At 38.3% G+C, this 14,226-nt stretch overlaps 1 protein-coding gene across 4 annotated transcripts in view; it reads left to right on the forward strand.

Moving 5' to 3' along the window:
- NRXN3 (neurexin 3) overlaps nt 1-14,226 on the forward strand; it is an 897,015-nt gene that overhangs the window by 40,073 nt on the left and 842,716 nt on the right. The gene's annotated exons all lie outside the window — the stretch shown is intronic.

Here is a 14,226-nt window from a genome sequence, read left to right on the forward strand (position 1 = left end):
AAGTGATCAGCACTGCTAAATAGATACATTAATTTTCTTTGCAGCTCACTATACCACAGGGCATGTAAGGCTGTGATGCGGCTCCAGCTTGCTCTTCAGCAGTTCACACCTATCTTTAGCATGTGGAGGGCAGTCATCCATCCCTAATCAAAACTGTCAAAAAGGCAAAATGCTGCAAAACCTGCTGTGTCTCTAGTTGGAGTGGGGGGAAGGGTGAAGATTAATTGATAAATTATAAGTACTGCTTGAGGTAAATCCATTTCTGTGTCCTATTTTCCAATTAAATAGAGAGATTAAACCGTTTTATTATGCTGAAGCTTACTCCTTTTCAACAAATACACTGCTGGCAGATCTAATCTATTGACCAGCATGATTTTAACACATTGGAGGATATTGGGTGTGTCCATCCCAATAAGGCATTGGGAGATTTAATGATTAATTGTGCTACTCTGAATTTGGGAGGATATGAGAGCTCGGAGGATTTGTTCATAATAATTTTCCTTTGAGGCACAAGCAGTCACTGCCCAGTAATCACTCCTTCTGTAATACCAGAACTCTGAGGAGCACAATGGAATCTTAAGCACCTTTTTGTATAATTCTCTTTCTGATGTCCTGCCTTTTGCTATCAAGTTTGTATTGCTGGATTAGCTGTGGTGGGATGCATCATGTAATCTATAGCATTTTTTCTGCTTTGAGGTTGAAAAAATATTCCAATAATTAATCACATTGCTTTTCTATTCTATCCAAAGTGGGGCAGTGGAGAGTACTTTGAGCTATCTTGTTAGCAATAGCTGAACATCAGAACTTAGTAATCACATATATATACTGTAAAAATACAAGAACTTAAAACTCTAAGCACAGCGTACAAAGTGTTGCCATGTCTCAACACAACTGCCAATAATTGAGTTAGCTGATGTATGGCTTCGTGTGATTTAAGGGTCAGTGTAGATCAGGGTGAGTATTGTATGGCTTGATGTCAGCTCATGTTGCTCCCTTCTGTTCTTGGGTGGCATTTCTGCTGCAGTCCAGACTGTGCGGTGTTTTCTGAAAGTGTTTTCTGAAAGTGTTTTCTGAAGCAGACCTCCCAGTTGAAACTTATTGGCATGAGTATTATAATATATAGCTCTCAATGAATTCATATGCACTGAAATTCAATTTATTGTGTCACTAAGTGAAAATATTGTTTCACTTCCCAGCTATGTGTAGCTTTTAGCTCTAGTTATAGCAAGTGACTTTATCAGAGAACTGTCACTCTCTATGAAAAATGGTATTACCTTCAGCAGGCTCCAGCAGTGTAATTTTGAACCCACATGTAGCCTTCAGCTCTCAGAGGAGGTGGTAAGAGATGCTTCAGTGATTACACCTAGAAGGTTCCTATTTTTTGGCATTCTTGTAGTTTTTAGTAAACACTTTCAGCTGTTCTGTCTCGTGCCATGTATGTAGCCAAAGGATGATGTCTCTGATTTCATAGAATCTCTTCAAACTGTATAGCAGTTTGTGACCTTGCATCATTGAAAATAAGTCTTTCATTAGGTGCTTGTACTGTAGAAAATAGCCTTCTTCTGCACCTATCCTTCTAAAAAAAGTTCAGGAGGTTTTTAAATTTTTTTTTTTAGTAAATTCCTGGAAAGCTGAAGAAAATAAAGTGTAGGTGTTCTGGGGTAATGGCTGGAAAAGTCAAGATACCAAAAAACAGCTGGGTACCGCCTGCGTTGTAACCTGAACTGAGTATATACGCATTGTTTGGTTTTATTTGGCACATGAACTGGTTGTGGGGATGAGGTAAATGTGTGATGAGAAGGTGGGTGATGATTTAGTTTGGCATGGATTGCTGAATGCAAATCTCTTCTGGAGACTTGAAAATTAAGGAACAATTATATTGAGGCTGTTTCCCTAACCTTTCCCTCAGGTAGATGATAACAAAGGATATCCTTCTCTAATTTTTTATTGGATTGGAGTTAATATGGAGTCATGTTCTACCATGTAATTTTTTTTCTTGACAGAAATTTGTTAAGGAAATGATAATTTAACTTTTTGATACCATTCACCATTCCATTATATATGTAGTAATGAGTTTTGTTTTATGATCACTCTTGGATTGTATCTGGCTTCCACTGAGGTTTTGCCTCCAGAGGAAGCTGACTGTATTCCTAGTGGGACTCTGCTGTTTTTGATGAATGCAGTCCTAGGACTTTTTCAAGGCAACAGCAAAATTCACATTGAATTTAGTGGGCCAAGATTAACCCAAGGAACTGTGAAGTCTCAAATGTCCCCTCTGGCACAAAGAAGTGTGGCTGGTTACGTGGTGTGCACAGGACACCTCCATAGTGCCCGTGCAGTTTGCAAACTCTTGCTTCTTCTCTGAGGCACTGAGCTCCTTCTCCCCATCAGTAGCTGTGCTGAGGATGAAAAACTGCACAGCACCACATGCATTTTCAAATGAAACATTTTTTCCTCCATTCTCAGAGAGAAATGAGAGACTACTCACATATTTCATGGGTGGGACATTTTTTAATGCATGTTGTAAAGACCAAAGGCTATTTGCAAATTCCCTGTGTAAGTCTCAGCACTGCAAGATCAGATTATCTCCCTTGGTCCCAACTGCCCTTAACCCAAATAGGTCTTTTAAGTTTTGTCATGTTTAGCATTGCTCTCAGTGAGCACTGTGAGGAGGTTATTTCTTTGAATTGTTCAATAATATTGACCAGAAGGTAATGGTACAGAAAAAATGAGATAGCATTTGTGGACTTGGATAGAAGGAAGCAACTGGACCTTACTGATCTGGAAAATAGTTTCAAGTTCTTCACCAGTAATACCATCAGGATTTCAGAGCTATATGAATAAGTTCATATATAGCAAATGTTGAAGTGAAACATCATAAATAAATATTTTTCCTTTATAAATATTCAACTTTACAAGGGGAAAAACAACTACACATCCATCTTGCTAGCCTTGGCAGTGGTTTTTAAGCTCTGTTTTGCCCTGTAAAATATCTTAATATTTGAATATTAAATGTGAATATTGTGTGGTTTTGGTTTCTACACTTACAGTCCATTCCTTGATACTTTTAAAAGATGTGTAGTATTTGGTTTGTTTTCCTTTTGGGGGGAAAATAATTCTGCATTATTTATAAGGATGGTGACTTTCAGTTTTAACTTTCCTCTTAATGATTATTTTAAAAAGAAAGCTTTTTTTTTTTTTTTTTTTTTTTTTTTTTTATGGTTAGCAAATACCCAGTCTATAAAACCTCTTTGATAGACTCAAGATCCCTTGAATGTAGATGTCATTGTTCTCATTGTTCTAGAATATTTTTTTCAAAGACATTTTTGCTGCTGGTTTCATATTTTATTTAGGGAAGAAACATATTTTGATGCAATTCTTATAAGTTTAATTAGAGATGATTGACAGCTGGTTGATTTCAAATGTAAGGCATTGGGGGCCATTTCTGCAAGTCATTCATCCTGTTTCTTTCTGTTCCAGAGGTGATGACATTTTCCAAACTTTGGTGAATGAAGTCACTTACATGCTGAATACCAGCTAACACAAAAGAATAGATGTCATATAAACATTCTTCTTTTTATACCTCTTTGTAAAATATTTATGCAGACAGAAAAATGAGACATTAAATAAGATGTTTCTGGTAAATTATTTTTTGTTTGTGCATATGAACATATGTTTACAAATAACGTGTATGTGTAAAATATTTAAGTATGTTAAGTATTTTTTTAGATTGTAGGTAATTTATTTTTTCTTACATGCTTTCTTTCTGCCTTATTTTAAAACCATGTTTTTCCAACATGTGAGTAAACAGCTGATTTGTAAGTGCTTTTTATTTTTGTTAAGAATAATTCCTGAGTTAAAGGCATTGTGGTTGTGCTGTGTGTAAACAGGAGCCAAAACATTAGGGTTTTTTCACTGTATTGTCAGCTTTTGTTTTGGAGGAGGCTCAGGTTTCACTCTGCCCAAAGAGAATATTTAATTGATACCATTGAAAGGTTTTTTTTTTCTTTCTTCCTGTGTTTTTTCATTTGAGGCATTCAGCAGCGTGTAGAGATGTGGGGGTAGCGAAACAGGGCATATGCTTTGTAAAAGGCAGACTAATAGTGCTTGTGATGGACGTCTGATTTTTAAAGTGCTGTATCTTTCATTAAAATTTACATGTAAAATAAGGGCAAGCACAGTGACATGAAAGCTAATGCAAGTTGCACATCTTGACATAATAACAATCACAAGAAACTGGAGATCCCAGATGGCAGCTTGGCCTTTGCCATCCTTTTAATAAGCTACTAACTGCTAATTATTGAACTCTTATGGGCAAGTTAATTTACTGTTGACTCTTAAAGAGACATTGTGCCTTTTCCTGGCATTTAGGTTTTTTCATTTTAGATTTGAGTGTTTTTTTCCTTGCAGATTGGAGTCTTTCCAATGGACAGTAACAAATAGGCAAAGAAGCAGAGAGAGGTGGAACATGATAAACAATGTTTTGTTGGGTAACAGCAGAATATAGGGCTGTGAGTTTTTCTAGACCAGTTTAGAGCAGAAAGTAACACCAGCATCTATATTAGATCCAGGATTTATGTTTTGTATTTAAACAAAGCCCTTAATGCAGAGTATCATTATTAAAAATAACCAGAACGTCTTTCCCTTAAATAATTGAAGCTTGAGATTCTGAAATAAGATCAACTAGAAATAGAAAACCAAATTACAAGTTCATTTCTGTTGCTAGAGATCATTTGAAGGCAATATTTCAACTCACAATTCTGAAATCTGAAACATCCACCGTATTTTTGGAAAAAACCCTCATTTTAGTGTTACTTACTTTGTAGTCATAATGTAGGAAAGGAGCATTATCTACAAAACATAAAATTTTTAAATTTTTCTTCTTGATCTTTTTGTTCTTCCAGTCAAAATGGATATTTGGTAATGAGACCAGTCAGGGAGGGGGTTTGATCTAAGAACCTATTTAGGAATGAAGGAACAGCTGCAGCTTAAATGGACTCTAATTCTTGTAGTTGATACTTTTTTATGAATGCATGATTATCTGTGATAACATTTGGGAGGAGTCATGGTGGGTAATAGCTTATTTTGTGGGCTTTATGGTAATGCAGCAAAGTAGTGATAATGCCATCGGGAACTGAAATAGACCTTGTCACACACATCAGACAGCCCTGCAAAAATAGGAAACCTAGTAAAAGAGGGGAGTTTCCTCTTGTAAGTCTCATTGTGGCCTTATGTGGACTAGAGTGATAGCATTATAGTATTGAACAGTTTAGAAAATCTGTGCTTTAGAAGCTGGATGTTATGCATTAAGAGTAAGTGCTTAAAACCAGCAGCTTTATTTGCAGTGCTTTACCAGATAGTAAATATTTTGATGAGAGATTAGTAAATAACATGCCATACAAATGACTGTAAAACTGTTACTGTGAAGAAAGTCATGCTTTCTCAAATCCTCTGATTGTAACTCAGCCAGGATCTCTGTGTCAGTTCTGAAGTCATGTCTCATGGCATGTGTGATTTTAGCCACATCAGTATTCTCATTTTTTATTCTGCTTTTGGCAATGCACCATTGCTAGTAGCTGATCTTCATGTGTTACCCACCACCTTTCATTTATTTGGCCATAGTTACCTCCTTCACATGCTTTCATTTCCATGTTTGTTTCAAGAACCTTGATAGTTCTGAGTGCACTTATCCAAATAGAGATCAATACTGGCTATGAAATAAGGGAAGATAATAATAGAAAATACCACTAGAGAGAGCAATGAATCAGGTGTGAATCCAGCACTCAGGTTGTAGCATATTGCTTTGATTTCAAAGACATTTTGTTTCAAAATTTGTTACAGATGACTTACCCTACAAGTTTCTGTGGTTAAGGTACTGTGGTTCCTAAACAGCTGGTGAAATGAGAAATTTCATTAGATACTAAAGGTGTTTGTGGGAACATGTTGTGTACCTACAAGGACAAAATCCCCAAATTCTGTTTTAGCAGGATTTCCTGCAAAATGTTGATCTTGTGCTAATTTATATATTTATACTTTATATACCAAAAAGCTGATGTAATGGTGTTAAGAGCCATATTCTTTAGTGCACTGCAAGGATTTTATTGTGTTATAACTGATGCTGAAACAGACGAAATGCATTGGTATAAGAGAAATAATTCAGGGAAGAGTATGCCTCTGGGACTGTTCCAACACTTAACCTGAGGAATTCTGGTTCATTGTCACTAAATGATGTCCTCAGTTCTCCCTTGTTAAAGAAAAAGGCTGCAAAGCATTAAATAGAAATGGTCCTTTACTGACACTGCTTTGTGTGGAAAGGTTTAAACAGAACTGGTACTTTGAGGATTTGTGTACGCAGTTTTCACCATTAAAAGAGTCAGTAGCATTTGCCAAGCAGTACCACACCGTGGTGCCTTAGATATCACTTTCTCTCCTACAGTAGCACAAGAAGAATGTAGGTAATATATGTAGGTAAGTGTTTACGATTTGATTCTGTCAATTGCATGCATTTTAACTGAGCTTTTATCTCAAATCCCAGTTTGATTGGGGAACTGCATTTGGGTCAGGTTATTTCTAAAGCAAAATAGTTCCTTTTAATTCACCAAATTCTATTCACTGAAAACTCTGCAAAAACATTTCAATATTTGTTCTGCATACAGCTCTGTGATTATTAGTTGCTAGTGCTGATAACAAAAAAGTATAATTTCAATGTTGAAATAATTGTATTTTAAAAGGAGCTGTGGTCTCATTAGGTATGGTGGAATTGTATTGAGCCAGCATTATAAAGCACACACCTTTATTCCCCTAATTATTGGTGTATAAATAATGACCAGGTTGCTGATGAATGTGCTGATCGCCAGCTGGGATCCGACAATTCCAATTGCTTATGTAAACAGTTACTTGCTATAATCCTTGAAATATTAAAACTTGGCTAGAATAAATATCACTGAAGAACCTTTGTCTTCTACGTGTGTATTCAGCTGCCAGTTCTCTGAGCAGTGGTTAACCTGGTAATGTTGGTAATCAAACTGTGAACAGTTATTTTCCAGCCCTGGCAATGTTGATAAAAGGATCTTGCATAGCTGTCGGCTTGTCCTGCGAGGGGAGAGCACATTGCTGCATCACAGCACAGGGATTACAGGCTCTCACTTAGCTCTGCATTAAAGATGTTACATGCTTTTATAAATCCAAGGGAAGCACCTAGCATCGCTGTGCATTTGTGTTTCCAAGCTCTAGTGATGGGCATACACGTTTCAGGCACCAGTGCCTTGCAGGACTTGCCAACTCTTGTTGACTTGTATCAAAATAGTACATTTATCTAACCATTTTCAACTACACATATTTATTTTGGATTGTTTTACTCTACAGACAGTCTCAATGAAGTCTGTAAGCACAGGGAGCAAGCTGCTCTCTATATCTATTTTTATCACTCAGTTTACCAAATTCTTTTCTTCCACAGAATTTGTTCAGTTCCTAAATACCCATTGATTTATCTCTTCTCTGTTGCCAAATTGCTGAAAAGACTCATAACTTTTGTTATTTGTTTTCTGGAATACTGTCATAAAGAACATTTTCTGGCATTGATCTTCTGCAGTTTGAAGAGAATATAAATTTTGTCTCAATATGACAGAATTTTTGCCATACTGTAGAAGATTTCTTTTCCTAAAGTTGGTAAAATCAGAAAGTACAGATCATAAGGGTCTCTTTAAAAATTACTCGCTTTACTTAAGGTACTCAATTCTGGTCTTAGTGTTTTGAATTCTCAGTCAATTTTATATTACTAATATGATACTGAGACATCATTAGTAATTTTTCTTCGCTACATTCTTTTGCTTTAATTGTCCTACTTAATGACTTAATCTTTAAAACAGATGTATCAGATGTGTCTTAAGAACTCTGTGGACACTTAATGTCCTGCCACTCTGCACTGTATGTCCATAATGGAGTGAATGGTGTAGATGTGCTTATTGCATTATCAGGCAGAAGCATGACTTTTTCCTGTTAGTTCCAGTTCCCTTTGACGTAGCAAGTACTGGGGTTTTTTTTGTTTTATTTTGTTTTGATTTTGTTTCTTTGTTTGTTTTTTGGGGTTTTTTTTTGGTGGGGAAGGGAGGGTTGTTTTATTGGTTTGGTTTGGTTTTTTGGTGCGAAGGAAGAGAAAAGTGGAGAGATAATGTCTCATTTTCTTTCTTTTAGTCTCCCAACGTACTTCTTTTTAAACTAGTATAGTTTTCTTACTGATTTTCCCCTTCAGGTATTTGCTATCAATCTGCTGGGTAAAACTTTGTGCTATTCCATCAGGCCAGTTTGGTAAATGTTGATCAGTGCATGAAATCAGTTCTTAAATGGTTGCAAAATTGCCATCCTTCAGACTGTTTTGATCACAAGAGCTTTCAAGTGTCAAAGTCATTTGGCGAACTAGATAGATAAAATGCATGAGCACTAAGCTTTTTCCAGGATAGAATAAATAAATGTTTTCTACTGTGTGCTCTGCTTTGGATAGTGATTTGTTAAAAGTGAAAAAAAAGAAAGCAATGATACTCAATATTTACAAGAGCGATTTAGTTGTGTAATCTTGTGCTATGCATCCCTGTTTAAATGTGAAATCAGCTACTGTCGAAGTAAATGCCATTTAACTGGTAGTGCTGTGAAGGTCACTGCCTATACAATGTCAAAGCAATTTATAGAGAGTAATGATTTTTGTCAGCTTTCCAATGTACCAGTCTTCCTCCTTTTTGTCTCCTTTTCCAAAAATAACTGAAAAGAAATTTATTTCAGGAATCACTTTCTCTCTGACTCTTCTCTCATCTGACTGATTCAGGGGCTTTAAACCTCTTTGTAAGTTTTCCTGTTGATATCCTCCGTGGACAGACACTGATTCCCTTCTTTCTGGTCTTGAGCTCGTTACAGCTCTATTTGCTGGGATTTCCGCTTGGCCATTTCTCATCAGTTCATTTTAAGAGATACTGAATTAAGACCTCTGCTGATATGAGTGGTTGCTTTTCTCTCCTCTGTTATTTCCAGCCCTATCTTTCTGCATTTCTCCTGAAAAATACTTCTGTTGTGTGTGCTGTTTGTCAGCAGCAGTGCGCATGTAGCGTCTCGACATCCCACCAGCCTCCTGTCTTGCTGAGTGTTTTATAAATGCTTGGAGTACATTCCTAAATAGTGTCACGCTTAATGGAGAGGCCTCAGAAGTGCAAGGTGTGTTCTTTGCAGCTGCCTTTCCCTGCAAACTGCTGGGGCCTTTGTGCCTCTGTGGCAGTGGAGGGGGGACAAAAGCCCTTCACCATTGCACAAGGAGGCTGCTGCATTGATGCTTACAGAGTGTCCTGAAAACAATTCACAGTAAGTACAAAACATTATCATTCAGCTTCCCATCCATCCAGTAAGAAGGTTAATTATTTGTTTTCCCCGTTTTACAGTTGAATAAGCAGAAGCACAGAGAGATGGAGAGGGCTAAAAGAGAACAGGCAATAAATGCCAGAGTTCTCTTGCCCATTCCCGTTTCTGTAAGCACCAATGCAATCTGTCTTATAAACCACCAAATAACTTGCTTGTTCTACCAAGGACTCTCCCAATTAGATTCCACTTGCCAAAGCAATTCTCGAAGAAGATTAAAACTGTATTTATCTATTGATAAACATGTACATGACTGTAGAAATTGCATTAATATTTTACAAAGGGAGCGATAGATATTCTCTGTGGCAAAAATCTACAGAATGAAAAACCTATAATGCAGAGATGCCCTAAGTGTACTGTGTAAGGATATTTCTGGGAAAGTACATAAGTGCACAGAGATAATGTGGGTTTCTCCTTGAAGACATGAATTTTAAGGCTAATTGGAAAATAAGAAGGGTATATAAATAGTCTAGGAGTGGTAAAGATTTCAGCTGTGAGGAAGAAGAATGAATGTACAGCACTGGCAGTAGAAAGGGGGCAATGAAATGTATGGAAAGGGAAGCAGAGGGAAGGGTACTAGAAACATATATATTCTTGTCCAGGAGTGTCTTGGACAAAGTGGTAGGAGAAGAGGTCTTCTGGACAAGGTGGGAAGATATCCCTATGCTTTTTTCCCCTCCAAATATTAGGTAGCTAAGTATTACTATAGATAGCTTATTTTGGTCTTTGATTTTTGTAGCATCTCATCCCACTGCACACAGGAAAAGACTAAAGTCTTTATTTACTGACATGGCCTTCTCCTCCAGGCCTATGAGTGGACCTTTTATCTGTTGTGAAAGAGGCCAGTTCAGCAGGGTGTCTGGAATGGATGTTTATGTGCATGGTTAGTTCAGACCCTGCGATTTCCTTTAGTCTGCTATGTCTGGTTCTTTGTGTCTTTTTATGCAAGTCTATGATTAGTATTGAGTTCTTCACAGAATGCTGGCAATCATCTCACAGGTGGAAGGATTAAGAGCGAGCAGCAAGAATTACACTAGGATTAAATAAGACTGCCTTTGGAGTGTGTTTGTGGATGTGGTGTGGTTTTTTTTTCCTCTAAGCAAAGAGAAAGAAGAGTGAAGCCAGCTCAGCCTTCAGGTCTCTCTAGGGAGGAAAGTAATACCCTTGAATATGGAAAAGTAGCATCTCAGCTTGGGAGGAGATCATACTGAGAAAGGAAAGGTAATGTTCAGGCAGAAGCTTGAGAGTCCTCACTTCAGTTCTTGGTTGCTCTGATTTTGCTTCAGGCTGTTCTGATTGCCCACAGTGAGCCTCAACTTGTCCATGTGTGAGACAGAAGCAGTGATAGCTTTCCTGTTTTATGTTTCATGAAACTAAATTAATTATTCTGTAAGTATGGTAGGTTTTTGGATAGTAAGTACAAAAGAAAAGGCTAGAGTGTTCCTCTCATGCCTCATGCTGTGGTTACACATCAAGCAAGTGATGTTAGATGTAATTAGTGGTGGGTTATTTCTGTTCCTCTGTTATCTTTCCTTCTGTGTAATCAGTGACGTAGACACAATGCTGATAGAAACTCTGGGCTCAGCCTCCTTTTGGGATGAGAAGAGGAGCTTCCTCATGGCACTGGCAGGCCGTGTATCCCAGACTCTGGAGGGGCAGCACAGTTTATAGGCAGGACCGTACTGTACCTTATCTGTAAACTGGCTTGGAGAACAGCTTGTGCTTGTACAGTCCCTGGCAGATGTTGCTGCTGGTGAGAGACTGGACTTCAGGCTGTAGCCCTGGGCAAAGAGTTTATTTAGTTCACCTTTAGCCCTGTTCTTCACCTTTCCTGACTCTGGCACTTCATGTGTTGGCAGTGCAGCACTGCCTGAGACCATGAGATAAATTGTATTTTGGTGCTGAGAAAGCAAATAGTGATGGAAAACATGAGAAGAGTGATAAGAATGGGGCAGAAGCTCCATCAGGTACTCTGCTGAGTCTGTGCCTGATGGGAATGATGGCACACAGGGTCCAGGTTAACTTCAGTATTGCTGGAGAGGCTCTGGTGTTTTTCAGTAAGGTAAAAGTATAGCAGCCCTGCTTTCAAGAGAAATTGAGCTTTTACCTGAAGGGCAGTTTATTTTTCATCAAACATTGTCTAGTTTGGGTAGGAAGGGACCTTTAGAGGTCATATAAGTAAGGATCTAGTCCAAGACCCTGCAATGAACAAGGACATCTTCAACTAGGTCATCTCAGAGCTCCATCCAACCTGACCTTGAATATGTCCAGGGATGGGGCATGTACCACCTCTCTGGGAAACCTGGGACAGTGTTTCACCACCTCCATTGTAAAAAATTTCTTCCTTGTATCTAATCTGAATCCTCCTTTAATTTTAAACCATTACCCCTTGTCCTTTCACCACAGACCCTACTAAAAACTCTGTTCCCAAGACTAATTGTAGCTCATACTAGTCAAAGGGGCAGACTGGAAGGATGCTCTGTTCCTACATATAGTAGCTGAAGCCAGACACAGGCAAGTCACCTTTTGGAGTGCTGGTTTCCCATCTTGGGGCTTTTTTCTTCCTCTGAATATGCTGCATACTCTGCACTGCACAGCTTTCAGCTTCTGGGAGTCACTGCTGGCTGCTCCCTAGGCAGTAGCCATGGCAAAACTGGCTGACAGGCACACAAAACATTTTTCCTTAGTGTGGAAACCTCCTCAGGGAAGATACTTTCCTTGTCCTGCCCTTGCTACTGCTTTCACTTTGTTTTTTCCCCCTGTATGTGCTGTCTCAGTTCACTCAAGCCTTTCAGCTCTGTCTTTAGACGGGAATGTGAACAGAATGGGGACTATGACTGTATGGTCTTTACCCTCCACATTACATGTACCAAGAAAGGAACAGTTAAGATTTGTTGTCACTGCTTTTGTGATAAGTGTCAGGCACATCCTCACTGTACTCATTTTACTCTAAGTTGGAAGGATTTTTCACTTCTGTTACTTAAGAATCAGGCATCAGTAAGATTAGGTGTGAGTGGAAATGGGGAAATTGTGCCCTGTTGTGTCAAGACAAAGAATTTGGATGGAGTTACTCCACGGGCATTCCTGCATGCTTTTTTCAAGCTCTCTGGTATTCATTCCTTAACTCTTCATGTAATTCAATTAACACTTATAATAATAATCTTATATATATATTATATATATATTATATATATATATAATTTTATAATGCAGACTTGTTGGCTTCAACTGGGGTGTATTTGGCTAATGGGGTACCTTGAGGACCAGAAAAATCTTAGAGCTTTGGCCATGTAGAATATGAATTCGCAAAAGTTAGGAATAACAGATTTCAATTTCAATTCCAATATCCTGATAGTACTGTTTCATAATGGTTCCCTAGGCCTCTATTCTCTCTCCATCTGGTGATCATTATTTCTGTCATATTTTCTTAATTCTGATTTTATTCTTAGTATGTCAGCTTGTTTTACTTTCTTTGTAGTGATTCATAGCTATGATTTGAAAAATCTATTTTGTTCCAGATAAATTTTTATCAGTATAACCCTCGGTATCTTTCCATCCCAAGTATCTATGCAAAACACATTTTTAAGTGTCTCCTTATGTTACTCTGCTTGAGCAACTATATATGGAGGTGGACAGCTCTTTTGTCTTGCCTCACAGCTCAACAACACCAACCTTAATTTTTATTTGCTTTAGATTTCATGCCCTATAATGCAGTTCTGGGACCCTCTGGCATTCTGATTTAGGGCATTGATGCCATCCTACTGCTGGAACTCAGGTTAGTGCACATCAGTCTGGACCTTCAGCAAGTAGAGTTTGGTGGGACAGCAGAGCTGGAAACAAAACACCCTGGTAGAGCTGTGAACTGGAGGTACTGTGTAGTCACTTAGAGCTCTGAGTATTCCCCACTGAACAGAGGAAGACAGTGAAAAAAAGATTATCTAGTTTTCCACTGAGACAGGATTAACTTCTGCTATAGAGCCCATTACTGAATCCACTCATAAAGAAGCTTGATTGTAGGTCTCCAGTCTTCCCAGGGCCTAAGCTAAAGAAAGCAGCAGACAGTCCTGCCAACTGACAGAGTTCTCTCCTAGTGTTGTTACTGATGTCACTGCTGGAAATGTTTAGAAATATTAATATGAATTTTCAGCAAAAGGGCCTGGAGGCAGTTGTCACAGTGGGGGTGGCACAGGGAGGGTGAGAGTCCTCTTTTTCATTCTGGGTCATGCTGGGTACCCCTTGCTGTCCAGTGTTGGCATGGTGGGCTGCTCAGGACAGGAAAGTGTCACTTCCTTTTGTTCAATCACAAGGCTCTGGGGGTTCATATTCCCTGCTTTCTAGCCCTTCTCCCCCACCTTGCTGGTATTACTTCAAATAGCAAGCTTTAATTAAACCTTTCCTATCATAGTTTCTGGCATGTAAGACCCTGAAGTCCACAAGATATGTTTGTGCTGTATAGAATGATAATGAAATATGTGAAAATTAGCCAAGCCCACCCAGTGAGATAATCAGTCTTGTCCTGTGAGGCTGTCAGACCTTTCTGGATTTGTCTAACAGTCCTGTTGAATTGTGTGTATATCTCAACTAAATTATCAATAATATAACCATCACAACATAGCTTCTAGTCCTTGCCTGCTTTTGTTACTTCTGGTCTTGTATATTATTCTTAGGAGAAGCAGCAGCTATGGCAACTTTTCAACAATTAGGCACTGTGTATAGCTGGATTCTAGTCCTTCCCAAAACACTACCATGAATTAGCTCTCAAACTGTCTCTTAAAAGCCTTATGAGCCCCTATTAAAATAATGAAAGGGATATTAAGAATAACAATT

Source organism: Calypte anna, chromosome 5A (assembly GCF_003957555.1).
Source record: "Calypte anna isolate BGI_N300 chromosome 5A, bCalAnn1_v1.p, whole genome shotgun sequence".
In the NCBI taxonomy this organism is placed as follows: domain Eukaryota; kingdom Metazoa; phylum Chordata; class Aves; order Apodiformes; family Trochilidae; genus Calypte; species Calypte anna.